This window comes from Podarcis vaucheri (assembly GCF_965113315.1).
Source record: "Podarcis vaucheri genome assembly, chromosome: 6".
Taxonomy (NCBI): Eukaryota; Metazoa; Chordata; class Lepidosauria; order Squamata; family Lacertidae; genus Podarcis; species Podarcis vaucheri.
The window spans coordinates 74,169,722-74,190,996 of NC_138764.1; the positions used below are offsets into that span (position 1 = coordinate 74,169,722).

Below are 21,275 nucleotides of genomic sequence, written 5' to 3' on the forward strand. Positions count from 1 at the left end.
GATGATGGTGTTCAACCATGTTCAACACTGAAATTAATCAATGTGCCTATTTTAGGCTCATTTATTTCAATGGGTATACTCTGAGTAGAAGTTTGTTGGATACAACCCTTAACCTTTCAAAACTGCACTGATTTTAACCAAATCCTGTACTATGATTCCTGATATCAAGGAGCAGATTTTCATATGTTTGGATACAACTGGACACCATTTTGAAATAAGATGGCAGACTGAACCTTTTAAAATGGAATTGATTTTTAAAAATATTTTTGTTCTTAGAATTCCTGAGCAATGCCAGGTACAAGGTTGCTAGTGATTACATGATTTGCCTGGTATACAGATCCTGTTCATAGTTAGCAAGTGGGGTGCATAATTTTGAACAAGATGCTGAAGAATCAAGTGGGATCAGGACTAGCTACTTCTTTCTGAACCGCCAGTAAGATCACTATTCCAGTGTCATTTTCCAGTTCTGGAATCTATGCATTATAAAGCAGTTGCTGAGGCAGGAGAGGCATTTCAGAGAAAATCCAAACAATCAATTCAGGTGCCAAAAAACCCCCCACCCTCAACCTGTTGCAAAGTGCTGAAGGTGCTTAATCTGCTTTACTTTATGGAGCAGGAAATCTAAAGGTGATTTAATGAGGAGCTGTACAAATTTGCTGGGTAGAGACAGTCATAGGTATCAGTGCTACAATAAGGGTCATTGTGCTCCTAGGCAACCCAAGATACAGCTGATGCATCACGGTGTTTTGACCTTGCAGACAGAGACTAAGCAAAAGGCAATAGGAGGGAGTCAACATCAGCAACATTCAGACAGGAAGGAAACTCTCACTTTTCAATTGATGTAGACATTTGAAAGTTGAAATGACCTACCAGATGACCGAGGAATTTGCTAGCAGCGTTGAAGAGGCGGCTTACTCTAGCACTTTGATTTGGGTTTTGGTAGAATTAGTCCTGTTGAATTGAGCAGATTAATTAATAAAGGCTGCTCAAGGCATTCAAGGGCAAAGTTGCTCCATGCTTTGGGATACATATGGTGAAGAGGGTTAAGGATCAAGCAAGAGAAAGGAACCTCCTACTGGGTTTGCTTTAGAAGGGTTATCACAACAAGGAGGGCACACTGCCTGCTAGCTCCTGTCCTGCAAGTAACAGTGACCATCTCCCTCTGAGATTAACACGTTTTCTGGGATGCCTTGGAAAAATTGCATAATGGGCAAGGGACCACAGTTCAGTGACAAGAGCAAATTATTTGCATGCTTGTATGCAGAAAGTCCTGAGTTCAGTTCCTGGCATCGCCAGGGAAAGTCGATCAGGTGCAGTGGTGCAGCCAAGGCTGGACCTGTGGGTCAAAGTCAAAGGCCCCATTGCATAGCCCTCAAAATGAACACCCTACTACTTGGCAGGAGTAAGTTACAAGCTAAGCCTGAGAGAATGAATTCAGGATTGGTTTGACTGTGTTCATATATGCGCAGAACGAGACTTCAATGTAAGATGCCTCTAAGTCTCTTTTCCTGAGGAAATCTGAAAGCATAGCAGGCCATGTTCTCGGAAAAACACAGTGGGCATTTTATGAGGACATGTGAATTATTAAAGGATCAGAAGTAGATCAAGCATAACTGACCTGGTGTGTGCATGCTTGGTGACATTTACAAGCCCTTCTGTCAATATTTTGTTTTCTCTATTGCATGCAGTTTTATGAGCAGGGTTTGTTGGTTTAAAAAATCAGAATAGCCAAGCAGCTTAAATATATTTTTCATAAAGAAAAAAGAAAAATAAATGAAAAAGCAACCTCCAGACTGTTTCAGAACCACTCTGCCTCCAAATCAGTTGTATCCTAAGTGTCAGGCAATGCTGAGCTTCCCTGAACCTTAAATAGACATATTTGGAAATTGACATGCAACTAAGGGCCCCTCCAGACTGGTGCTTTATTTGGCAATGCTTGTTTGACACAATAATAATGCATTTGTAGTGTGATGCTTCCCCCAATGCTATCACAACTATTGCTGTCCAGAGGGGCTGTAGCAGAACAAAAGCAGGAAACACACAAAAAGCCCAGAACATTTGTGGTCTGAAACATTACGGGATTTCAGCAGTCACATGATATGCACTGATTGGAAATAAAGCAGTATGACCAGCTGAAAACTTGCAGGTGCAAAAAGCGTTTAAATGTAGAATCATGTGGGACCACCCAAACAGCAACGGGAGCACAAATAATCATGAGTGCACAACTGAAAGGAAGTCTGGAGAGGCCAGGAATATTATCCAATTTATTTAGTCATTTGTTTAACAAAATTATATACCACTAGATTGGAACAAAAACTCTAAGAGGTTTATAAGAACTATCCAAATCCATTTAAAAAAAAACAGTTAAAAACAAGTACCGGTAATTAGAAGTATTAAAAAATAATTAAAATGAGCAGCAAACTAAAAAGAGAGTAAAACATGTCAACATCTACATGTTCCAATAGGCTTGCCTAAGCTAAAAATTTTTAAGCAGATGCTGAAAAGAATTCAGCAAAGGCACCTGCCTTATTTCAATAGACAGGGAGTTCCAAAGGATAATTGCTGCCCCACTGAAAGAATGGTTTGTTACGACTTCCGGGTTGGTGCCTCCGGCAATGGCGGATTTCCTCTGACCGGGAGGAATCTGCTCCGTGGAAATTTGGGTCTGGCCGCCACGGCGAAGGCGGAGACCCGTAAAAATCACAGGCGGGAGAAGCCTGTGAACGTGGGATTCGGTGGGCACCTTTTGCGCCTCCCCTACTCACGGGGAAACCCGGTTTCGGGGATCCAGAGCGACGTGGGGTGAGCGGCGTGGTGCTTCGAATCATCTGCTTCTTCCACGGAGCGAAGCCGCATAGCTGTTGCCGAAGAGCATTGACTTTTTCCTGTGGACAATTTGACTCCAAAGTAATTACCCGTGAGTAGAGCTGAGACGGGAGAATCAGATTTTAAACGTTTAATTTGGCATCGAAACGGGGAGGTTCAAAACAGGAAGTCCACCTTCCCTATTTGTAAACAGACTGAGGCAAGGAGGCTGTAGGCTGAAGTCTTGGAAAGCCTTTTGTAAAAGACTAAATTTCCATTGGTAAAGAGCATAAAATCCCCCTTGGAGGCAGGAGAAGAGGGGGGGAAGTTGTGGACTGAGTATGCCTGCAGGAGAGAGTGAAGGGAGTTAAAATACCGCCGCTGTGACCCTGGAAACGGGCTGCCAGTAGGACTGACGTTTTGGAATGTTCATTGACAGCACTTAGAACGTTCCTTGACAGCTAGCAAAGTAAGAGAAATACATTGTTTCTATTGTCTCCGGCTGCTTCTAAAAAGGAGTAAAAAGTAACTGAAATCTGAAACTAACTTTGGATTGTATGAGTTGCGTTTAAAGGGGACATTGTTGACTATTATAAATAGAAACTGTTTCCCCCTAGTAGAAGTCTCTGAAATTGGTTACTTTATAAGAGCTTGGCTAGGGAGATTTCCAGCTGCAAGATAAAAATTGTGAGACTCTGAGGTTGACCTTGAATCTCTCAAGTGTTATGGCAAATGGAAAGGAAAAAACAGATGAAATGTTGACAGAAGAGGCCTTAGTGGTCGCATTAGTGAAAATAAACGATTCGCTGGAACAGCTTCACAGGAAAACAGACAATCTGGGACAAAAGGTAAACACCAACACAGAAACCATCCAGAGATTGATACAGGAATTTACCTTGACACGGCAAACTGCGGATGAAGTCAGGGAGAAAACCCTTGCTGCTGAATGTAAAATAATACAACTGGAGTGTGAGAGAGCCCCATCCATTCAAAGGCAACTCAATGAACATAAGCTGACATCTGTTATGATGGAATTAAAGAAAAACAGATGAATTTGAGGACCAGAGCCCTACCTGAATGGGGAAAGGAAAGCTTGACAGAGCTTCAGGAGGAGACAGGACTAACATCGGTTGAGAAAGAGAGGCTTTTGAGGGTCAGTATGACCGCCAAAAATGTGAATTTATTTAAGGGTAACTGTGAAGGACGTTGGATTGAAGAGAAGGGGGATTGGGAAATATGGACAAATCTGAAGTTGCTATTGTTGGGCCGAGCTGTTGTGGTGGGGATGAGGGTTGCTGTGTTGCCGGGGATGTTGCTTTTGTTCCAAATAGTGCAAGTTTTGGATGGTATGGATTGTTTCAGGAGGTGGCAGAGGGATGTTTCTGGATTTGTTTGGTAGGGCAGGAAGCCTCGAGTAAAATTTAAGATATTGACGGATGCTAAAGAAGGAGGTGGACCTGCCCTGCCAGACCCCTAAACTTTGTTGTGAACCATCTGCTTTTTGCTGGCTGAGAGAATGGTTGTCTCTTGGAAGCACTGAAGTGTTGGATAACGGCAGATGAAGTTGATGGACTAGATGGAATTGGCGGAAAAGACTGGCAAGATCCGAGACCAGGGAGAAGAGTCGGTGGAAGAAGACTGGGAAAAGTTTAAAGATTATTTATAGAAATATTGTAAAATTAATGAATGTTAGAAGAATGTTGGAATGAAGTTATATGGCTTCAGTAGAAATGTTCTAAGGAATTAAGTATAAATAGATTAATAGAGTATTAAAGGAAAATAAGGTTAAAATGTGTTAAGATAATTATAGGATAGAAAACAGGGGAAGATGGAAAGGAATTGCTGAACTAATTAATAGAAGTGGAATACCAAAAGGGAGGTGTGAGGAGGCCGTGGAAATATGTGAAAGAAAGATAAGATATTGGAAGTTGTTTGTTTTTTTCCTTCTCTTTTGATGTGTTTTTAAATTGTTTTTGTTTTGTTTTGTTAATTTTTATGTAGTGTTTTTGTATTGTAATGTACTGTTTTTTCTTTGTTTTTTCTGTAAGTGTTTAAATTGTTGTAAAAGGAATAAATATTATTATAAAAAAAGAATGGTTTGTTACAAGTGTAGAGCAAGTATTATGTTGCAACTGCCCTTCTGCAGATCAAAGTGGCTGAGTGGGCACTTTTGGGGTAAGGGGATTCTGCAAGCAAACTGGTCCCAAGCTGTTAAGGGATTTGTATACCAACAGCAAAACCTTGGCCTGTTAAACCAATAGGCAAGCTGTGCAGTTCTCTGAGCAGAGGTGTTATATACTGACAGGTCTCATTTCTGTCAGCAACCATGCTGCAGACATCTGCACTAACTACAGATTCTGGATCAACTGCAAGGAAAGCCCCACAAAGAGGGCTTTGCAGGAATCCAGTCTGGAAGTCACCAGTGCCTGAACTACTGTGGTCAGTCTCTCCCAGTCCAGGAACAATTATAGCTCTCATACCAGGCATAGCTGGCAAAAGGCGCTTCCACACCAGTGACAGAGCTGAGGGTCCAGAAGTCCCCTCGGACTGCCGGACTGCCTGCCTGCCTGCCTCTTCAAGGGACTGCAACCCCTTCTTGGGGACGCAACTCACCTGACCAATTTCTCAGACACAGGAACCGCTCACTCACAGTGCCTCTGTCTCGCCCGGATTCAAGCTCAGCTAATTATGTTGGCAACGCAGTTAAAGGGTGTTTGCATTCCTGACTTTTCGGAAAGCTTTTGCCGAGTGCATAAACGACCACCAGAAGAATCGAAAGCTCACAAGTCCTGGCATTTGAAAACAGAAGGGGATTTATTCTAAAATGGTGCTGCCATCTGCTGGGGACAGCGCTGGTTTCCTTTAAAATAAAATAAAAAATATGTAAAGCCCCACATTTTGCTGGCCTGATATCTACAAACAAGTATTATCTGTATACTTATGGGACATAGGTGGGTCCACCTGTGGCCCCCCAACTCCATTTTATGCAACCCCACTGCCCCATTCTTCCATCTCATCAGAGTTCCTTCTTTCCTGCTTGTGCCTCCACATTTCACATGCACACTAAAGTCAGAAAGGAATTAATTTCACTTGCTTTTCAGCAGGGGCGTACAAAGTGGGGGTGGGTCGCCCTGGGTACCACTTGGGGGGGTTACAAGATGGCCCACTGCCTCCCCCCAGCTGTAGAGTGGCCGAGGGCGCATGCACAGTCAGTATGGACGCCTCTCGCGTGCATCATCCATACAGATTCCCTCTTGCACGGCATCCGTATGGGCTGCTGCTCATGCGCGCTATCCATACAGGTGTCCGTACGGGCTGCCACTTGCACACCGACTGTACCGTCTCACCCTGGGTGCCAGAGAGGGTTCCTCCACCCCTGCTTTTCAGAACAGCAGCTGTTGTAATTTTTAAAAGTATCTATGCTCATTTGAGAGTAGCCCCATCATGCTGAAATTCTCTCTTCTGGACAACAGCAAAGTTTGGGAGCCCTTTTCTTGGTCTCATCTGATCACCCCAATTTTGGGAGGTCTTCCAGTGGTCTGCACCTAGGAGTTAGTTGACAAGCCTGTCCACCTCCCTAGTCATAGGTCCATGGCTACAGTCCCTCAGCTTACTCAATTCTGGTGTGCATTTATTCTCCATGTAAATTTCACTACCTCCTTGACCAGGTATGTGCAAATATATTGCATTTGCATTATTTTCAATGCACCATATAGTATTTATTATTTCCTTGCTGTAACTTCCTCCTGCAAATAATACCTGCATATCAGCCCTTGACAAAACAGTTCACTGCAGGTTCCTATGACTTGAACAGGGGAAGCAAGGAGGCCCTGTCTGACATCTTCAGAAAACAACCAGCTCCCCTCTCACTCCCCAGACTTCAAACACAAATGCTGGCTTTCATTGAAAATGAGCTATAGAGCTGTCTCATCTCATGTCAAAGCACCCAGAGCTATATATTATTTACATGTTTCTGAGTTTATTGTTCATATTAATGAGATATGTTGTTGTTTTTAATTGGAATACGAAAGAAAGAAAGAAAGAAAGAAAGAAAGAAAGAAAGAAAGAAAGAAAGAAAGAAAGAGCGAGCACCCAGAGCTTCAAGAGAGCTGCAGAGTGACCAGGTAAAAAAGAGGAAATGACTTGTGCCCCTTTCAGAATTGTGTAGAAGAGGGAAATCCAAGAGGTGCAGTTTGTCTTGCGAAAATGGAAAGCGCAAGATCCCCATTTCCTTTTTCCTCTGGTCATGCTAGTGAACTAGCCAAGTGCTGCCTGAAAAGATGGGTGTTTTGCGTTGCTGTTGGAAGGGCACTCCTGTTCTTGTCATACCATGTTAAGGCTGCATTTCCAAATGCACTTATTAGGGAACCAGCTTCATTAAACATGGCAAGATTTTTTTTTGAAGCAATGCACAATATCAGTCACTAATGGAGACCTGTAGTCAAAGATGCAGCCAGTTCTTTCCAACCAAATATATAGGCTCCAGCTTTCCTCGCCCTTCTAGCTCTAGGAAACTGCAGCCCCCCAAATTCCCACTTGCATCATCCCTACTGGCTGGGGTTCAGAGAGGTTGGAGTCCATCCACATCTGGAGGGTCATAGGTCCCCTGTCCCTGCTTTAGGCCATGCTCAGCTCTCCTTCCTCCAGCCCTCACTCCTTCTCTCTTAGGCTCAAACCACGTGTGCAGCAGAATGAGATGGCCAAAACAGGCAGCTTCACAGCAGGTAGAAGATCGCCTTTAAAATGCTCATCCCTATGTTAATAATTCCCTGAAAACAGAAAACTACCATGAGAGGCAAAGGAGCTGGCTTACAACATGCTAGCTTTCTCTTTGCATAGAAATTTGGAAAGGATATTCTTCCACTTCCGTGGTGGCTCATCTATTAGGGCAAATGGGGCACTGCCTCACCATCTTCCCCTGCCTATTTTCTTGCTTATATCCAGCCTTGGCTGTCAGCTTCCTCCTCTTTAGTCTCTGTGTTATCCTTCTATAGCTTGGCATGGAGGAGGATGGGGGCAAAACTAGCCTGAGTTGGCTCTGCCTGTCCTTGGCTCTGCCTCTACCTACTGTTGGGCTTTCCACCCTGCTAGTCCCCCTGGGCACCTGCCACCAACGCTACACTTGTCGTCTCAAGGAATTCCATCTATTTTGCCCCCTCATTCAGCTGCAGGCATAGTCCCAGTCTCAAATCCTTCCCTAGGGCTTTCTTCAGTTGTGGGGCAACAGTGGGTAGGGTGTAGATTGAAAGGACGGAGTCAAACGTGAAGTGGAAGCAGCAGGTGCTGACTCTCTGGTTTCGCTGAGGAATGCAAAGAACATCCATCTCTAGACTGCAGCTATCAACCCTACTTGACAGTTCATCCCATGCAATCCAGCCGGTCCAGGCAAAGCCATTTCAAACATTTCTGCACTGCAGCTGCATGCATTCCTCCAAGGAGGGAAGACATTTGCTGAAGCAACCAATCACATCGCTTAGGACAGCCTCCCTCAAATCTAATGCCTGTCAGAATTATTTTTTTGGGGGGGACTACAACTCCCATCAGCCCCAACTAACGTGACTAATGTTCAGGGGTGATGGGAGTTGTAGTCCTGCAATATCTGGAGAACCACAGGTTTCCCATCCCTGGTTTTACAGAAACTGAGTTGTACCTGAGCCATTTGATTTCACTGCAAGGGGGGGTCAAACAGGCATTCTGCAATGTCTTGTATACTGTGATGATGGTATTACCAAGAATTTAACAAAAGTGAAGAGAGGACAGAGTTATTTAAACTGTTGGAAGCTGCCCAGAGTGGCTGGGGCAACCTAGCCAGATGGGTGACATATAAATTAATTTATTATTATTACCATTGTTGTTGTTACCCCCACCACAGTCCCTGAAGCCTGTCTCCCATTTATGCATTGTGTTGGGGAAAAGCTCATCGTTACTTTAGGGGAATTGGCTTTTAAGCATCATCTACCTCCAGACAAGCCAGCCTGGATCATGCTCAGTATGCAACTCTCCTGCCTCTGGATGAAGAAAAGAATGTTTCAATTTCCTGGTTGCCTGCCTGTCTGCCTACTGTTCCTTTTTAAAATGCCGCTCTCAAACTACGTTTGCTTAAACACAGCTTGCAAGACTACTCCTAAGAAGGAGAGCTGTTTTTACATTGTGCAGTGCAATGAAATCGTAGCCATGAAATCATCATTCATTTAACACAGATATAACTTAGCCTATCCTATCAGTTTACACGAAAAATCCTTCTATATGAACTGAACTTGAACCCTGGACATGCACTGAACTGCAAAATCAATTGCGAGGAGGATTTGAAAAATACTTCCCCAAAGAGTTACACAGGTGTTTTCTGAAAAGCTCACAGGGAACAATTCAGAGGATTTGCTTAAATCCCCTTGAAATTAGATTTACAGCCTGGCTGTGTGCAACATACATGTTTACTCAGACATATGTCCCAGTAATTGAGAATAGGGTTGTAGCCTTCTAACTATGCAGGGCTGGGGTTGGAGGTGCTCAAACCAGTTGAAATCCGTGGAGATAAGTATGCCTAATTCTGCATAGGACTTTCTTTCCATGGTTAGCAATGCAGCCCAAAAATTCAGTGTTAGAAACATGCAATGGGATCCTTATTTGGAAGTTTGTCCCAGTGAACTTAATGGGATTCACTCTCAGGAAAAAATTATGTAGAATTGTAGGGTGAACCAACATCCGCTTTCTGGCGGGATGAGCTATGAAAAACTAGTGTACAGTGGTATCTTGGGTTAAGTACTTAATTTGTTCCGGAGGTCTGTTCTTAACCTGAAACTGTTCTTAACCTGAAGCACCACTTTAGCTAATGGGGCCTCCTGCTGCTGCCGCGCTGCAGGAGCACGATTTCTGTTCTCAACCTGAAGCAAAGTTCTTAACCTGAAGCACTATTAGCGGGGTTAGCGGAGTCTGTAACCTGAAGCACATGTAACCTGAAGCGTATGTAACCCGAGGTACCACTGTACTCTGTGAGCAATATTGATGGAATCTATTTCTCAAAATACTCATTCGACAACCTAGCGCCAGGTATTTCCACCTGCCACTTGCTAGCTGCCAGTCAACGCTTTGGGCAAAAACACGTCTGTCTGAATCCAGTCTTAGATACGTAAGAAGTTGCCTTATGCTGAGAGCAGTCAATTGGCCCATTTAGCTCAGTCCTGCCCAGCAGCAACTCAGAGAGGAATATTTCGAAGCCCCATCTAGAGATACCACCAATTGAACCAGTGTGGCGTAATGGTTAGAGTGTTGGACTAGGACCTGGGAGAGCAGGGTTCAAATCCCCCCTTGGCCATGAAGCTCACTAGGTGACCTTGGGCGCTAGTCATTGCTTCTCTGCCTAATCTACCTCTCAGGGTTGTGGTGGGGATTAAATGTGGAGGGAGGAAGCCATGGACACCATCTTGAGATCCCTGGAGAAAAAGGTAGGATATAAATGCAAAAAGAATGTAAATAAAACCAGGTCGCCTGTGTGCTCAGCATGTGATGAACCAGTGAGCTACTGTTCCCTCCACTGGGCTAAACTGGTGACCAGTGGATGATCCAGCTTTATGTTGATGACTGGCAGGCCCTAGAGAAAGGGCCCACATCATAGGACTTCCTCATCCTCTCGGAAATTTGGGCTCAGACAGCATACTTTGTGAAAATGGTCAGTGCAGGGTCCCTGTTGCTAAGTTACCCAGCTGCTCCCTACCTTGTCTGGCTCACCCAGAGTATTTACATCGCTTTTCAAAGAATATGCATGATTACGCTAGCTCCAGTTTATCAGCCATTGATCCAGCTCACTTGCCAAGTCCCAGGAGATTCTGCAGATCTCGGAGCCACCTCCCAAATCTCTCAACCGGCTGCATTTAATTCACTAACTGCTGAGGGAGACGACTGGCTGAAAGAGATGCTCAGCTGAATTGTAAACTTAGGGAGGAAAGGGAAGGGCTGGGCTTGGATTTAAAGTGAGTTACTTGCTCCTCCTGCTGGCTCCTCTGAGGAATTGCAGGGAAGCTACAGACAAAGGGTTTGGGTATACAGTACTGTACAATGCTGTAGCCGACATTCTCACTTTCAAATTAGCCTGGTTTAATTAATGTAAATACATTAAAGAAGCCGCCATGTCATAGTAATCATCCTGTGAGATAATGCCCCGTCAGTGAAATGAGATAGGCTTTCTCCTGCCATTCAGCCAGCTCTTGCGACTCTCCGGCAAGAGAAGCAAAGTCAAAAGGAAATATTGCAGTGGATCTCCAAAGAGCAGGAGTTGCTTGCGTTTGACACATGGAAATTCTGTATTTGCCTCAGTGGATAGATAGCTGATGCATATATATATATGTATACACACATACATTTGTTGTTGTTTAGTCGTGTCCGACTCTTCGTGACCCCATCGACCAGAGCACGCCAGGCACTCCTGTCTTCCACTGCCTCCCGCAGTTTGATCAAACTCATGCTAGTAGCTTCAAGAACACCATCCAACCATCTCATTCTCTGTCGTCCCCTTCTCCTTGTGCCCTCCATCTTTCCCAACATCAGGGTCTTTTCCAGGGAGTCTTCTCTTCTCATGAGGTGGCCAAAGTATTGGAGCCTCAGCTTCAGGATCTGTCCTTCCAGTGAGCACTCAGGGCTGATTTCCTTCAGAATGGAGAGGTTTGATCTTCTTGCAGTCCATGGGACTCTCAAGAGTCTCCTCCAGCACCATAATTCAAAAGCATCAATTCTTTGGCGATCAGCCTTCTTTATGGTCCAGCTCTCACTTCCATACATCACTACTGGGAAAACCATGGCTTTTACTATACGGACCTTTGTTGGCAAGGTGATGTCTCTGCTTTTTAAGATGTATATGGTTAATTATAGGGAATAGAATGTGAACTATAGGGAATAGAATGTTGGAAAACAATGCAGCAACAAGAGGAAATTATGGGCACATTGAGAAAAGAGTGTAAGAAGCCAATTCTTTGGGGGGTGTATTAAATTTGTTTTAATTGTGGTTGATTAATTAAAATTTGGAAAATCAATAAAAATGATTTGGCAAAAAGAAGAAGAAAAAGAGATTCTGCCTTTGACCATCAGACTTAGCCAGGATTCCTCAGGCAATAGCTTCAGATTCCCATCTCAACCCAACAACCAGATAATCCACAGGTGTTGCTTGCCTGAACTGACCATTCTGGCTGGAGCTGATGGTAGTTGTGGTCCTAGAGGGCACCAGCTTAGAGAAGGCTGATGCACATAACAATGTATGCCAAACACTGTTTTAGAATATATTGGCAATGAAATGTTTTAAATTAGCTTTATGCATTGTGTAGTGTGTCCAACAAATTAGATTCCCTTACATGGAACCATTCCTTGTAATAAGGAACAGACAGCAAGTCTGCGTAGAGTACATACCTTTCTCTACATTTAAGTAAAATCCATTTAGGAAAATGGCTGTGGGTGGCATGATGCCTTAGTTTGCATTCCTAACTCCGCTTACCTGAGAGTAAGTCCCACTGAACTCAGTAGGAATTGCTCCTTTTCAAGCAGATGTTGTTGTCAGGATTGCAACCTACGCTTCTGCACAGGACAGATTATATCAGGTGTTTGTTTTTAAGCCCAAAATTCTACACTGCCGATACACACAGCAAAGCTAAATAAGATAACAGAAACTTAAACAAAGGTGTCCTTTAATTTGCAGTGCTGAAAACTTATTTGAATCCTAATTTGTCATGTTTCCTTTTTCATGACTGTTACAGGATCAGCCACTTAATTTCATTCATCACAGCTACTGGATGTGTGTGTGTGTTTTTGTAAAAGTGTGTGTGTGTGTGTGTGTGTGTGTGTGTGTGTGTGTGTGTAATAAGGTGGAAAAGGTGAAGAAGTGTTGGAGGGAGGTGGGAGGGAGAGATTTCTCCAGTTACCCTATTGGCCTGAATATAAGCCTCACTTTTTCCCCAAATTCCAACCGTGAAAAGTTAAAAGGTAAAGGACCCCTGATAGTTAAGTCCAGTCGTGAATGGCTCTGGGGTTAAAGTGCGACTTAAATTCATGACCTTACAAAAATAGGCTTTTACGATATTGCTGCTGAAACAGACATACGGTAAAATGGAATGGGTGTGAGTGCCTGCAAAATTTTAAGGGAGCGGCTTATATTCAGGTATTGTCTCCCCCCCCCCATGAATTTTAAAGGTGCGGCTTATATTCGGGCCAATACGGTATTTATTGCATCTGACAAGGTGAGGCTTGGGTCCACAAAATCCCCTGCAACAACAACAACAAAAGTGCTGCTTCCTGATATCACAGGACTCTTTGACAGTAATTCCTTCAACACGTGTGCCTCTTTTAAGGCATTGTCATAATTAAAAGCAGACTTACCAAGAAGAGATAACCATGCAGGGGAGCCCCCAGCAACGACCCACATCCAACCCCTCCTGGTGCGCCTCTTTCCTACCTTAAGAAGAAGAGTTTCAATTTGATATCCCGCTTTATCACTACCCAAAGGAGTCTCAAAGCGGCTAACATTCTCCTTTCCCTTCCTCCCCCACAACAAACACTCTGTGAGGTGAGTGGGGCTGAGAGACTTCAGAGAAGTGTGACTAGCCCAAGGTCACCCAGCAGCTGCATGTGGAGGAGCGGGGAAGCGAACCCGGTTCACCAGATTACGAGTCCACCGCTCTTAACCACTGCACTACGCTGGCTCTCCTGTATTTAAGCAGTTGCTAAAATAAAGTGACAGGGCTTCCCCCACCCTGCAAAGCACAACATCAACTCCATGAAGAAACAACAACTAAATCTGCATTGAGCAAAAATTGGGAATGATTTATTAAATTTTTTATATATATATAATTTTTTTTAAAGAAACACTCATCTCACATGGAAGGATTCTTCCCCACAGAGAAACAAGGAGGGTGACTTTTAAAAGCTGCCTTTATTCAGCGCTCATGGATATTCTCAGAACTCTGGCTCAGGGGAGAGCGAAGAAATACAGGAGACCCCCTGTTTGCATGCATGCAAAGGGTCCCTCCCAGTTTCACTCTCCAGATAGGGCTGGGAACGTTCTTTTCCCGAAGAGCCACTGCTCATTCATCTCTAAACGATCCTAGATGGACCAAGCCATCTTGACTCTGTATATAAGGAAGCTGCCTCCGTGCCTATGAATAAAAAATGCCAGCAGCAGTTGCAAGCAGATGACAAAGCAAAGAGGAGGCAGGGTGAGCAGCTGTGTGTCTTACCAAGTTGCTTACCGGGAGTCGGCTGCAGTGCTCTTCTTCCCGGCAGCCTGTAGGCCAATAAGCAACAGCGTATGGATACAGCAGGCAGATGCTGGGGCCATCTGGGATGGGAAGTCTTGTTTGGCCCAAGGGCAGACAGGAGATATCTGGTCTCAGGCACTTACTTCTTGGGGAAGCAGAGGCTCTGGCTGTCCCACAGGACTCTGTGACAAAGTGCTGAAGCCCCAAGCAGATGCTGGGGTGTTCGTGGTTGAAACCTCATCTGCCTGCTGCTCTTATCTTGCCCCATCTGACACCCAGAGAGAGGCCCCATCAGGTCCCACGGCAGACCTTGCCATGAGGAAACACCTTTTTCCTGCCTTGCTGGCCACAGCAGGGGTGGCTGTTGTTCAACAGGAAAAATACGGGATCTCTGCAGTCTATTTATAAGCCTATCTCCTGCAGCCAGGGCCTGCTGCTCAGACAAGAGGGCAAGGGCCCCGGTAGCTATTAGAGGAACACTCTGGGTCGGCCTGGTGCTGTGTTTGTTACAGGCCAACCCCAGGATATCCTGAATCGGTTCCATGGCAGAGATTCCTGCCACACACCAGGCTTTGATGTCAGCTGTAAACAAAGGTCCCACCCAGGCACCTGGTTTCTCCTATGGGACACCTTCCAAGAGGAACAATCTCAACTGGAGTACGTTTGGGTTCAGTCTTTTCCCCAGCTCTTTATACAGGAATTTGCCTTATACTGAGTTAGACCAAAAGTCCATCTAGCTCATTATCTACAGCAGTGTTCCCCAACCTTGGGCCTCCAGCTGTTTTTGGACTACAACTCCCATCATCCCTCGCTAGCAAGACCAGTGGTCAAGGATGATGGGAATTGTAGTCCAAAAACAGCTGGAGGCCCAAGGTTGGGGAACACTGATCTACAGCATAGAGGTCCCGGGCCCTAAGGAAGTTAGATTTGCCTCAACCAGAGCCAGGGCCTTCTCAACACTGGCTCCAGCCTGGTAGAACGCTCTGTCTCATGAGACCAGGGCCCGGTGGGATCTGATTTCTTTCCGCAGGGCCTGTAAGACAGAGTTGTTCCACCTGGTCTTTGGCTTAGAATCAGTTTGATTCCCTCCTCCTCTTTCTTTTTCCTTTCTCCTCCTGTGAAGAGGCTGCATCCTAATGTTTTAATGTTGTATCTTAATCTTCTAAATTGTATTTTAATCAACTTGTTTTTATTATTGGTTGTTAGCCGCCCTGAGCCCGGTCTTGGCTGGGGAGGGCGGGGTATAAATATATAATTATTATTATTATTATTATTATTATTATTATTATTATTATTATTATTACAGCAGTGTTTCTCAACCTTTTTAAACCAACACCACCTTTTTTAGCTAACCTAATAATCCCCTTTAAAACCTGACCCCCCCAAAAAATAATTTTATTTGACTTTTCATATGGATTGAAATGTCATTACTTTTTTTTAATTATTTATACTGTATGTGTTTTTGGAAACACACACACACACCCCTGAGATCTGTGGGGATAAGCAGCTTCATAGGCCCAACAGGCTTAAGTTCATTTGATGCAGGAAGGGGTTAATGCCATAAAGTCACTCTTGGGAGGAAGGTAATCACGTCTACCTGAGAAACTCAGTGTGTGAAGAGGCTGGTTGATCCAAGCTCAGACCACATGGCTCTAACAAGCCTCTCTTGAGTTTCTATACTAATTTAGGAACTTTTGCCACTGTAACTAAGCCAAGTTTTACTGCCTGCATTTTCTGAATGCTGTATGAATCTGACCTTTGAAGAGTTTGTAAGTAAACTGTTTTTAATTTACCGAACATGTTGTCTTTTTCAATGCCTGGGGGAGAGGGAAACTTTGGAAGGAACTTAGAAGAGCATATTTTAAAGGTCTAACAGCCTATATTTCCACACTTTACTTTGCTGCACGTTTTGTGATTTTAAATCTCTGCTGGTGTTCTCTCACCAGAGAGTACTTGCCCCAAACCTGGATGTTGGCATCCAGGAGTTCTCTGTTTATACCTGTTTTATGTCTTTATGTTAGCTTCAGACAGCAGAACCAACTTCTGCCTACACTGTAGCAGCTAACTTGGTGACATACAATTGGACTGCCATTCCCTCCCCCTGGGTCTGGTCTTAGAAGTGGACAGTAGAAAGCAAGACATCACTAGTTTGAAGGCCTTCTAAACAGCAGGACCCTACAGATTCCATAGAACAAATTTCCCATTGCTACTAAAATGTTTAACTGTACTGAGGGCTCCACCTGTTCAACATTTCCTTCTTGCCAATACATCACATCCCTCCTCATTTAGCCTATTATCCTCCATCATTTCAGGCACTCATTGCTGACAGTCTCCCATGATTGCCTGATGGGGCCAGACTCCTCATTTGGGAATCAATGCCCCAGGCTAAAATAAGAGCTAGAAAGTCTTGGCTGATGAGCTGGTCCAATATGGAACATCATTTAGCTTTCTCAGGGTCCTCTTCCAGGAATCTGCCTCTGGTTTTTGCCAACTTAAAACAGACAGCCTCTTTCTGTGTTGCTTAGGCAGGCCTAATGAGCTTGCTTACCTTCTGAGGCCTCCAGTGCAAGATAATCAATAGCGGAGAAAGCAGCTCTTGGGGCAGCAAATGCTGATCTTTCCTCTGAGCTGAATCAGCCAATTTCCCCACTCTGGCTACATCTCCCCCACCAGAGTGGGGAAAGCTTCCTGCAACATTCTTCATAATCTATGCCTTAATCTCAGCAGAGTTGGGTGGGTTTCTACTTGCCTTATACTGAGTCTGACCATTTTTGTCATCTCTGACTGACACTGGTTTGCCAGGGACATTCCAGGGACAGGGGACATTCCTGGCCCAGCCTGAAGATGCCGGTGATTGAACCCGCAACCTTCTGCCTGAGAATTAGGCGCTCTATCGCTCAGGTTCAAAACATCTAGAGATCCTTTCTCAAATGTTTGTTTGCACCATTTAGACCTTTTCCTATTGCACAAATTCACGACCAAGCCAAAAAGCCCGGATGTGAGTTAAGTGGAAGAGCACTGCATTTCCCCCAGAGGCTCAGCTCACTCTGCCCCACCTCAAAGGTTACCGGAGAGGCATGGCAGCCCTGACCCCGTGCAGTGCAAGCCAAGCTGGGAGCTGGAGATACAACAAAGCTGCTCTGACACAATGGCCAGCTCCAACTCCAGCCTACTCACTCAACATTTCACTTGCCAATTTGGCCATGTGACTTAACCCCCTTGATCTCTTGATGTCTGTGAGCATCACTCCTGCAGTGCCACCAATGGTTTGGTCTTCCTCATTCTGGTTCTAACCTGAGATGGCCATTCTCAACATTCCCATCAATAGAACAGGTTCACCCAAAGGATCCAAAGAGCAGCGTTGCCAAGGTTTCCTGCTGGCAGCGGTATGGTGGAAAGGCCAGCTTGGAGAAGGCAAAGGGAGGATTCCAAGCCTCTGTTTGCCCAGCTGAGAAATGAAAACGCTGAGCCTGAATTCAGCTTCCTGCTGCAACCGACATAGAACCAGCCTATTCAATATGCATCTGAACTTCCCATAAATTAACCTCCCAAGATTCTCCTTTCTCCCCAAGCGAATGTTCCAAAAGAAGCCCAGGTGACCGCCGGGATGAAACTGTGGCAGGCCAATCTGCTCAGAAACAAGCTAAAAGCCAAGCACTGCAGGAGTGATATTCGCCAAAGAGCCATGGCAGCAGGAAGGGGGCACTCCCTTTAGGGAGCTGTGCCAAGCTGTTGCCACCTCCAGCCTGCCACTCAACAAACAAGGGTTATTGTGTTGCATCTGCTGTGCTTTTCAAGGCTTCACCCGGCTAGGCAAATGTGAGCAAATAAACCTCGCGGCCCTTTTTCATAAAAGGAGAGCCGTGTCATCATTTATATATTGCCAACCCTATCCCGGCAGGCTCCGGACGAATTACAGCAACAATGTCACCAGCAATCCAAATAATTAATACAGCAGGCTTGGAGAAACAAGAGAGATCATTTTAATAACAATGAATTCAAATGTCTCACTGCTAAGAATGATCAAGGTTTGGAAGATTAAGCTTCGGGTCTTCCTGGTCCAGGTGGGGTGTGTGTAGGGGTGCGTGCCAGCTTGGCTGTAAGGGGGGGGGAGCCTGGTCCTCTGCTGGGTGGTCCTTGGACACACATTGCTCCCCTCCTCCCTGCTGTTTTACTTCTCTTTGTCTGTGCTTCCTAGATGCAGATCCTTGAATTTTCTGAAGACCAGACTGCCTCTTGCTTAGTGTGTCTGTACAGCAGCCTGTTATCAGAGGCATGGTGTGTATGTATGTAACAACAGCAACAAAACCCACATTTTTTTGCTAAAGCCGCTTAACCCAGCTCAGAGCAAGCTAGCAGTAAAGCATGCACACACACATACCATAACAAAACCGAAACAAAACACAGGGAGCCTGATTTCCAAAGGAAGAATGAGCCGCATTCATTGTTAGCCACGCTTGTTCCTTATGATTTATCAGCTTCCTCAGGAATTGGAATACCCTTTGATGATTACACAGACTCTCCTTCCTCCCCTTTAGCGCCCACAGCCCAGCCCAATGACCATTTGGCCTATTTCCTGGTAGACTATTACCAGAAATGACTTCTCCCCTGTGTCATGCTCAGGAGCCTCTGACAATACACACACACAGAGAGAGAGAGCATCAGCCAAGCCAGCTTTAAGCTCATATCCTCTTGGCCTGTAGAGCTGATGATGAAAAAGGGAGGCTGTAAGCTGAGCTCTGTGTTTGGGACTGGGGATGCCACACTGGCACACGAGGCTCATTGTCTGGAGGGGGTTTGGATATTACAAATAAACAGCGACAGATCTTTGTTGTGCATGCATTGTGCAAAGAGCAGGGATTTCTGCACAAAGTGAGGTGGGGCGAAGTTTGAAACCTCTGGAACTCACAAACCTCCTTGTAGGGCAGAACTACATGATCCTGCTGTTCACATTGTAGGAGACTAAATGCCATAATAATGTGAGAGCCTGCCTCCAACAGCTGACGAAGATCATTGTGGCTAGTGGTCACATATCCTCCACGTGTTTCTCTAATCCCCTTTCACCAAGTTGGTGCACATCACTGCCTCTTACAAGAGCCAGTAGTTTAACTATGTGCTGCGAGAAGAGGAACTTTCTTAATCACAGCTCACAATATGTGACAATCTGTACAGCCAGTCTCAGATCCCTGGCTATGAGTTCATCTTTCCAACACATGCATTCACTGCAGACATATTGGACTTTCCTGTTGTTGGATCTAAAAACTTTATGTATAGAGCTGCAGCAGACCCAATGTGGTGCAGTGTAAAGACAGTAGAGTGGAGTGACTAGATGCCAACTTGGACCAGGAGACTAGGGTTCAAATCCACAGCTCAGCTAGGAAGCTGATTGAGGTGGCCTCTGGCCAGTCGCTATCTTCCAACCCAACCAACCTCACAGGGGTGTTGTGAAGATAAAATTGGGAAGGGAAAAATTATGTTCTCCACCTTGAGCATCTTGGTGACACTTGCTCTAATGTGATGTCCCAAGTTACCTTTGCCGGAAAAGCAGCTATAAGTGGTAAAATCCTATTCTGTCTTGCTTTACCCCAAATTAGTAAATCCCAGCACCCACCTTGGCATGAGAGGTGGGTGGGGATTCGTCAAAGACAGAAGCAGAAATATGTCTTCCGTGCTGAACCAGGGGGCTTCTCTCTGCTCAGCCTCCCCTCCTGCACATCCACGTGGCTTTTCCTGTGTGGCAGCCCAAGCCCAAAATAAAATTGTTGAGTGACACAACTGGGTAGCCAGAATCGGGGAAAGTGTCAAATACACACAGGAGAGAAGGGGCGGAGGCAAGAAGGATTCGCAGGTGATGGAAAGCACTCAGAGTTTGGTAAGGGGGGCAGCCCATATAGGCAGCTTGTCTGCGTCTGATCATAATAAGGTGGCCAGCCTAACGAAGCCTACTCAGGAGGAAGTCCTCCTTAATTCCGTGGGGCTTGTGCCCACGTCAGCGGGGTTCGCTGTGATTCCTGCATTGCAGGGCGTTGGGTTAAAGGACCCTTGGGGTCCTTCCAGCTCTACAGTTCTATGATGCTATGACACCAGCCTGCGTATATTTTAGGATTGCATCCTCAGCAGTGGATGCCGGTTGATCTGGGCGGCTGGTGTACTGCTCCATTAGCTACCCCTCGCTTGCCCGTCTTCTAACCTGCAGGCTGTCCGGGGGTTGCCAGCCTGTCAGCTGCTTCCTCCTCCTCGGTCTCTGTCCCCTTGTCGGACTCAGCAGGGGGTGGGACAAAGCGAGGATTAGTTGGCTCGACCTGCCATTGGCTCCAGCTCCGCTGTTGGTTAGTCTCCCTCCCTCCCTCCAGCCCCGACGGGCACCAGCCACCGCTCAGCCCGAGTTTGCGAGTCTCCTAATCTTCCAGAAGTTAGTCGGGCTCGTCCTCGTGCTCTCAAGTTCTGCCAGCCTGGACGGGACAGAGCAGGGGGGCCGCCCTCCCAGCCCAATTCCCACCCATCGCTGACCTTAGGCTGAGTCACCGTCTCGCGGAGCAGACACGCTGCCCTCGGAGGCGCAGCTGGGATGCAGCAGCCCCGCCAAGCAGCCCGCCTGGACCTCCGTCCGCTTGGCAAGCGCCGCCGAACAGAATGTACCAGGATCCGGCACAGCCCCTCCTTGCCAGGCTCTCCGCGGAGCTGCCGTGGGCTGGGCTGGATACCTCGGCTGGAGAGCATCCTGCTGGCCTCCGAGGGACACAGCAGCAGAGGGGTTCCCTCGCGGGGCCACCCCTAACCCGGAGGACCACACACGCAGACACCCACCCAAAACAAGCATCCACGCGGGGCTGGGCGCACGCGTCCAAGTCAGCCACTTACCCTACTAGGCGGTCTGCGCTTCGCCCATCGCCTCAGCTCCCTCCTTTGCCTTGGGGAGAAGATCCGCCGCCAGTCCTCACCCAGCACCTCCCTCGCCCCCCCCCCCGTTTCCCTGTCCCTCTTTTAGTCCAGCGAGCGCCCCGTCGGGACGGCGAAGGGTGCCCCCCCCTCCAGCAGCCAGCCGGCCTTTCTCGCCCAGCCCCCTCCGCGTCGGCGATGCTCAAGATCTTCAGTCCACAATGGGGGCGGCGAGCGGCAGCATCCTGAACAAAGTGCCGATCCCCGGGGATGCCGACTGGGAGGGGCGGTCACGTGGGCCCTCGGTGCCCCTCCGGCACACGCCAGCCAGCTCTTTATGCGGTGTCTGAGAAGGAG

At 46.2% G+C, this 21,275-nt stretch overlaps 1 protein-coding gene across 6 annotated transcripts in view; it reads right to left on the bottom strand.

Moving 5' to 3' along the window:
• The window catches only part of NAV1 (neuron navigator 1), a 279,830-nt gene extending 258,818 nt beyond the window's left edge, over positions 1-21,012 (bottom strand). For 4 of the 6 annotated variants that reach the window (XM_082227392.1, XM_082227391.1, XM_082227390.1 and 1 more), the window contains exon 1: positions 20,901-21,012. The gene's annotated coding sequence lies outside the window, so the exon portion shown is untranslated. Of the gene's footprint in view, positions 1-20,229; positions 20,452-20,900 lie in introns of those variants that run through there. The other 2 variants (XM_082227393.1, XM_082227389.1) reach the window with 2 other exon arrangements.
• Between the last annotated feature and the right edge of the window lie 263 nt (positions 21,013-21,275).